This window comes from Calidris pugnax, unplaced genomic scaffold (genome assembly GCF_001431845.1).
Source record: "Calidris pugnax isolate Ruff unplaced genomic scaffold, ASM143184v1 scaffold196, whole genome shotgun sequence".
Taxonomy (NCBI): Eukaryota; Metazoa; Chordata; class Aves; order Charadriiformes; family Scolopacidae; genus Calidris; species Calidris pugnax.
Genome location: NW_015091042.1, coordinates 5,999,320 through 6,006,999, shown reverse-complemented (window position 1 = coordinate 6,006,999; position 7,680 = coordinate 5,999,320).

Here is a 7,680-nt window from a genome sequence, read left to right as displayed (position 1 = left end):
CCCCGCCCCTTCCCATCCTCTCCCTCTCTCTCTCTCTCTCTCCAGCATCATTTACATCCTTAATTAGCTGTAATTCTGCAGTGCTCATTAGGGAAGGACTGGAAAATATCAAGGAGCCCACAAGCAGGGGGCTTCGGGGGAGAGGGAGGAAGAGGGGGATGCGGGCGTCAGGCTGAGAGGGGATGCCCAAGGCTGGCTTGTGGAGCCAGGAGCCAGAAGCCACTTGCTTAATTCGGGTGGGATGATTACACTAATTTGGGAGCGCTGATCCAGTGATGGGGTTAAAGAGGCCACACTGTCCCACCTAGAAAGGCAAAAGGCTTGTCCGGAGAATAACAGCATCTCACCAAGAGGACTTCTTCTTACCTCCTCACGGGTGATGTCTCTGGTGATGTCTCTCTGCTGGGTCATTCAGTGCCCCACGCTCTTAAAGTCAACTCTCAGGTGCAGGATGAGGGTCATACTCCCCGCCAACGCAAACCTCTCCTCCAGCTTCACCAGGAATCCCCCAGCAAAGAGGTTTCTCTGGAAAATTGCAGCTTGGCCGGGCTAAAGCACTCCTGCCAGGTGTGCCACCATGCTGCAACCCCTGGGTTGGAGGAAGAAAGACTCAAAAGCGATGCAGAAGAAAATCTGAAGGAGTGTTTGATTGTTTTTTAAAGCACACTCTCTTGATTTGAAACGAGGAGGGGTAAGCATTTAGAATGCAACTACGATGACCTAAAATAATAAAAAAAGCAAGAAGTTAGGACTTGAAACTACAGCCAAACTTTACATTGCAGACTGTAGAATGAAATATATCCTTCAGCCCCAAATGGCCAAACATTGTGAAGTTTTATTGCTGGTCCAGATATTTGATGTAATTACTTTGGGGACTAGCAGCAGGCTCGGGCAGCTCTAATCTGGATTCCCTTTCGTCAGGAGTATACGAACAAAGAGAGTAAAGTCCTCCCTCTTCAGTCTCAAGGCACTATTGTCTCCTTGCCTTAGCTGGAGAACAGAAAGGTCTGGATTCCCTTTCGTCAGGAGTATACGAACAAAGAGAGTAAAGTCCTCCCTCTTCAGTCTCAAGGCACTATTGTCTCCTTGCCTTCGCTGGAGAACAGAGAGCAGGAAGATAGGTACTATTAAGGAGGTACTATTAAGGAGGTACTATTGTCTCCTTGCCTTAGCTAGAGAGGTACTATTAAGGAGGTACTATTAAGGAGGTACTATTGTCTCCTTGCCTTAGCTGGAGAACAGAGAACAGGTAGATTAAGTGAATTGGGCAAGGGCATAAAGGAAATCTGTGGCAGAGCCAGGTGGTGCCCCCAGATTTCCTACTCGCTCTCTTTTTTTCTGTTTTAAGTGCTAGCTGTATCTTTGCTTGAGGTTAGATGTGCACCTAAAAGTCTATCTGGGAATTCAATTAAATGGATGAGGATGGTTTTTGCAAGTCCATCCTCCTACTTGTCCCTTGCTGGCAATAACGTGAGCCCGCAGGATGAGCTGTAGTGGTCCGTCCCACCAAAGTCTCCAAGACCACCAGTGCACGTGGGATTATTTACAATTATAGGATCATGTGCACAAATTGGCACTTGCACTTCCAAGTATCTTCCTCTTTCATTAATATCTTCAAATTCCTGCTAGCACTTAGATGAAACTTGCCGTAACAGAGAATCAGGATAAGCAAATGCCAGAAGAAGTCAAGAGGAAAGTCCTGGTGAAGTATGACTTCATAGAAGCACCTCAGACCTTTGCAAAACAGCCTTTCAGTAGTTCATATCATTGACTCTGAGGTTTAACACAAGTTGACTCCCTTCCCGCTTACCCAACACAACTTATTTACATCACTCAAGCACAGAGAAACCTGGCCCATCTTTCTGTATTAACATCTGGCTTTTCCTATAGTGATCTCTAAGGCCTTTACAAAGGAGATACAATTTCCAGCTCCACTCTACATGAAATTTGGGCTGCAAAGAAGTGGCAGTGGACCAGAGACTGCCTGGATCTCATTGCGGTGCTTCAAAGAGCATCTTCTCTGCACTTCCAAGGGACCATACAGTCAAGGTTTTCAATGACAAATTGACAATGACAAACCTTCAGAATGGCCTTTGTCCATCACCACTCTAATATTTGGGAAGAAAATCAGGAAAAAATAAAAAAAGCTAGATCCACATTCCTATTACAGATGTTCATCTGGCGCAAGGAAAGATGCCTCATCGTTGCCTGGGTGTAGAAGTCAGGGGTGCCAGTTGGCTTAGACCTCTCGTAGCCTTAGCATCTGCCATGGGATGTGGGAGGCTGGTGGGATTCTGCAGAGGGCAAATACCACAGAGGGGGGTGTGGAACTGGAACGAGCTGCCTGTGGTTGTGCTCCTGGGCAACAGCTCACGCTTACACGAAGCCGTCTGCGCTCTCCCGCTCGGGAAGTCAGTGATTTCCTTCAAAATGGCTCAAAAGTATCTTTTGCAAATTGCTCGTTAGTGGGTTCCTCGATACCTAGAGTACCCAATGAATGGCGTCGTTCTCACAGGCTACTTGCCATCATTATCTTTTCCTCTTCTGTACTTCACCCCCCTGCTCGGAAGCCTGGAGGAGCAGCAGGAGCTTGCCTTTTGCCTTGCAGCAACAGTCAGAAATCCCGAGCTCAGACAAACCGAGCCTGGGATGAGGTGGGGATGGGTGGCTAAGAGGAGGTCTAGAAAAACAGGCAAAATATGAATCACAGCTGCTCAAACACGAGCCACCTTCCCCAGGGTTTGGATCCAGGGCTGACTGTCCAGAGGGTAAACACAAGGCATACAGTTGTTTTATACACGACTGTCAGAATCGCCTACAAGTATCTCAAGGGAGGGTTGAAGGAGGAGGGAGCCAGACTCTTTTCAGTGGTTCCCACTGAGAGGACAAGGGACAACGGGCACAAGTTGGAACATAAGAGGTTCCACTCAAATATGAGGAGAAACTTCTTCACAGTGAGGGTGACAGAGCCCTGGAACAGGCTGCCCAGGGAGGTTGTGGAGTCTCCTTCCTTGGAGATTTTCAAGACCCGCCTGGATGCAGTCCTGAGTAACATGCTCTAGCTCTAGGCAATCCTGCTTCAGCAGGGGAGTTGGACTAGATGATCTCTATGGTCCCTTCCAACTCTAAAAAATTCAGTGAAATTCAGTGAAATCACCAACAAATCTGCTCCAGGGATGGATGGCCCTGTATCAGATGGAGACAAGTCAGGAGGAACACACTGACACCTAGAGAAGCAAGCTCTTTTGTGTGTGTATGTGGACGGGAGTTAAAATATATATCTGTGCAGAATCCAGGAGAGGACAGGGGTGCTCCCCAGGCTGCACAGCAGATAAAGTGTGGGCGAGAGTTTGTGGACTGCTACTGAGTAGCTTGAGGCATCAGCTGAAGGGTTTATTTCCAGTACGGAGCCTTTCTCCCCTACGAGTCAATGAAATCATTTCTGCAAACCTCCCTCAGGTGCCACACAGAGAATGTCACACCGAGGAAACCATCGGGGGAGATTTCTGGTCACACGGACTGGGGTAATTTGGGAAGAAATCTAACCCATGAAAAGAGACCGCTCGTGTAATTTGCAGAGATACTTGGCTGCCTCAATAGCCTTGTTCTGCACTCCCACTTTGCAAGTGCTCTCTTGGTTTGCAGCAACATCTCTCTCCATCTCCCTCATTTTTCACAGGGGCTTGGAAGAGACACTGATTTGCTCCATTCTAGCTTTCCTGGCATTTTTACTTGTGCCAGCCTCCCAGCCAGGAGGAGCTGGGAAGAGAAGGGCTCTGAACTGGCCCACCCTGCATCCCCATGCTGCTCCACAACAGTCTGCCCGTGGGGCTCCATCAGCTGGGATCCTTCCAGCCTGCAGCAGCCCTGTTCTCCCTTCCTCAGCCCTACCCCAGCTCCTTGGCCAACTCAAAGCTTCCCCTACCCTTCACCCACCTGGGCATGGCCTCCTTGATGGGACTTGGCTTGCTCCAGACACAGTTTTACAGCATCTCCTTCAAGAAACGGGTCCTCTCTCAGCAGCCCAAGCCAAGCCTCACAGTGCCTCCTGCTGAACCCACCACCTCGCTCCTTGGGCATCCTGATCTCTCCAGCAGGGATTCAGGCAGAGAGGGAGGGAGAGAGATTGATAGCGAGGAAAAGCAGCGGATGAAAAGTAAACTCACACTACATAAATTCCTAAATTATTTTTATAAGGACACAACATTGCGACAACTTGCCAAGAACAACACCGGAATTATTTCAAGGTTTCCCATTTGTTTGTAAAGTGAATATTAAAAGTGCAGGCAGCAGTCTCCCGGTGTTCCCCTGGGAACTGTTAGTGTCCGTAGTAACGAGGTCATTCCTTTTTTATTAGGAGAAGGGTTTCTGCAAAGTTAAATGTGCTGACAGCCTCTTGCCTTTGATGTTGGGTTTCACCTCGGTCCCTCCTGCAGATATTGCTGCTCCTCCCTCGCAAAGACACATCCCTGACAAACAATCTCCCCTCTGTCTTCCCTACTTGTTTGTTTAGATGCGTGATGGGCAGCTCTGTTAAAGGGCAGCACATGAAGGCGGGCCGGTGTTTCGGCAGCCGGGAGAGATGGCAGAGATTTGGTGGCTGTAATTAAGTCCGTCTTCATTCCCCCAAAACTGCCGGGCCTCAGTACCCTTCATTTTATTGACCAGACAGATAATTACACTGACAGCAGTCACAACCCTCCCCCCAGTTATAGGGGCAGTAAAATTGCTGGGGTGCCATGTTCAGGCAAACACGGGTCCCACAAAGCCCAGCCTAGAAGGGGAGGTGGGGAGAAGCACCCCAGCTCCATCCCTGCTCCCCTTGGCTCTCACCTTGCTCTGCAACTACAAAGTCCTTCCTCCCCAGCAGAGTGGACAGGCCCTTTCCCAGGAGGACACCTGGGAATCCCTGCTGCTGCCCTGTGTTTGTTATCACAGCACCTTCCCTGACCAGTGACCTGGACATCCCCGAGGAGCAGCCTCCCAGCACCTCTGCACTGTGCCTACCTGACCACGGCCAGCAAGGATGCTGAAATATAGATGGGCTGCAGGCTCTCCATGACACACACCAACCAGCTGACCTGCATAAAATAAAGGATTTGATCAATGCTTATAAACACTCAAAGGGTGGGTGTCAGGAGGATGGGGACAGTCTTTTTTCAGTGGTGCCCAGGGACAGGACAAGAGGGAATGGGCACAAACTGGAACATAGGAAGTTCCACCTCAACATGAGGAGGAACTTCTTTCCTTTGAGGGTGGCAGAGCCCTGGAAGAGGCTGCCCAGAGAGGTGGTGGAGTCTCCATCTCTGGAGAGACATTCAAAACCCACCTGGACATGTTCCTGTGCAACCTGCTCTGGGTGACCCTGCTCCAGCAGAGGGTTGGACTGGACGATCTCCAGAGGTCCCTTCAAACCTCGTATCATTCTGTGGTTCTGTGACCTCTGGTAAGGATGCACTTGGGAGACTCAATTCCGGATTCCACCTAAGAGTTTCCCGAAAGTCCTGGGCAAATTAATTAAACAGTCTCCACAGTAAAAGCACAGGGTGGCCCCAGGGACCTCATTGAGTGGCTTCTCGGAGCCATGGCCATGGCACACAGCACATCCAACACAAGGAAGGCTGAGTCCCAACCGGCGCCTCGGCACAGCACAGTAACACAAAGAAAATAACATATATTTTTTTTTGTTTGAACATTAAACAGGCAACAATGCCCACAAAGTGTATTGTGTGTAGCCACTCCTTAGAGCAGCAAAAGATAAATAATACGTTCATGCTTCAAAGTGAAGTGCACATTGTGTGCACCCAAATAATAAGAAATAATGTGAGTATCCTTGTTCATCATGGACATAGTAGGAAGAAATCAACTTCTTCCCTGGGAACGAGTGCTTAGAAATGATTTATTCACTCTTGGGAAATGAATGCAAAACCCAAGGAGACACCGTTGTGCACTGAGGTGGACCAGAAATTTGTCTGCTCGTATTTAACCACAGGATCAAGAATTGCAATCGGGTGGCTGGTGATGGCACCAAAACCACTTCAGCTCCGGGATCCATATTCAAAATCAACATGAGCCGACGATGAAGAAAGGCTGTGACCTCAAGTCCTACTGCTGTTCAGTGGCTGACATCGAACAAGCTGCTACAACCCAGATTCCTTTAAAGACCACAAACATTTGTATCAGCAGACCACCAAAAGAGGACCTTTCTGGAGCCATGGAGATCTATAGATTTCTAGAAAACACAACCTAGCAAGCCCAGGTCTTATTTCTGAGTTTGCTTGTTCCTCTGCTGGTACTGAGCTCTTTGTGAAATAGGCAGCTTTTAGAGGGAGGTGGGAACAGTACAATCCTAAAAGTGAAGCTGAGACCAGGTAGCGTAAGAGCAAGTAGTTCAAATTCTTCATGGCTGGAGGTCCCAGATCAACCACTGAGACACAGGAACAATTTTGGCCATGGCACCGTGCTTGAGACTCGTTCCTCCGTGACCTTACCTTGCACCCACGATCTCTTGTGAGGCTCAGCACTGACCTCCTGCAACTGGGCACAACCCGTGGCTCTCAAACAGGGCACCAGTGAAAGAGGAGACAACCTTCCCATGGGAACGAGCCTTTGGGTTGGGATGCTCACAGCAGTGATGCGGGCTGTCTCCAGAGAGACAAAGAACTTCCCACAAGGAGAGCTGGACACAAGATGGTGAGATCCCCATCCCTCCAGAAGCCAACTGTGGCCACGCAGCACCTCTGGGGACATGGTCCCCAGGCTCTGCCCACACATATCCCCAGCTGGCCCTGACCTGGCCGGTCTCCTGGGGGTCTGGGCACGGAGGAAGCCAGGGAGGGGGGATGTGGAGGCTTCACCATAGGAGCAGGAAGTGTTAGAGGCGGGATGTTTGCCTAGAGAGTTTATGAGTGACACTTTCCAGCCCCCACGCTCCCCTCCCCTGTGCTAATTTCAAGCACTGGGAACTTGGCTATTACGCTCATTGTTTGCCCTGCTTTGGCCTCTGCTGCCCTTTCTGATGCTTTGTGCCAATTTCCTCTCGTACTTTCATCAGAATTCAATTTCCTCCCAGTAAGTTAACACCAGCCAAACTGCTCATGATTTCTTCTCCCATTGATGGATGAGTCCACGCGGGGTCTCTGCTCCTGTCTATCACAGCCCACCATTACCAAACAGAGTGGCCCACTCCCTCCAACACTCTTCCTCTCTTCCTCGTTTTTTCCCTCCCCTCTCCTTCATTTTTTCCCCTCATTCCTTCCCTCCCATCCACACACGCACATTTTCTCCCTTAAACCTTTTTTTTTTTTTTTTTTTTTTTTTTTTTTTTTTACACTAACACCTCTATTCATCTCTGGGAGAAACATCATTTATTTTGCACTTCCCAGATAATTTACTTTTTTTTCCCTTCTACAGGAATTCTCCATTTCCCTATAAAATGAAAATTCATCTAGAATTACATCTTATGTCATCATTATGTTTATTAAGCGTGGATGATGTATATGAACAGTACTGGCTTGCTGCTGAGTGCTTAATGGTGCATAAGATTAAGCCGAGACTCTCAGCTGTGCTGCGACTCCCCTCCGGTTCCCATGTTGTAAAGGCATGCTGGGAGTACAAGTTCCAAACGGACAACCAGGTGAATACTGCTAACAGCTCATTTTTTTCTTTCTCTCCCCCCCC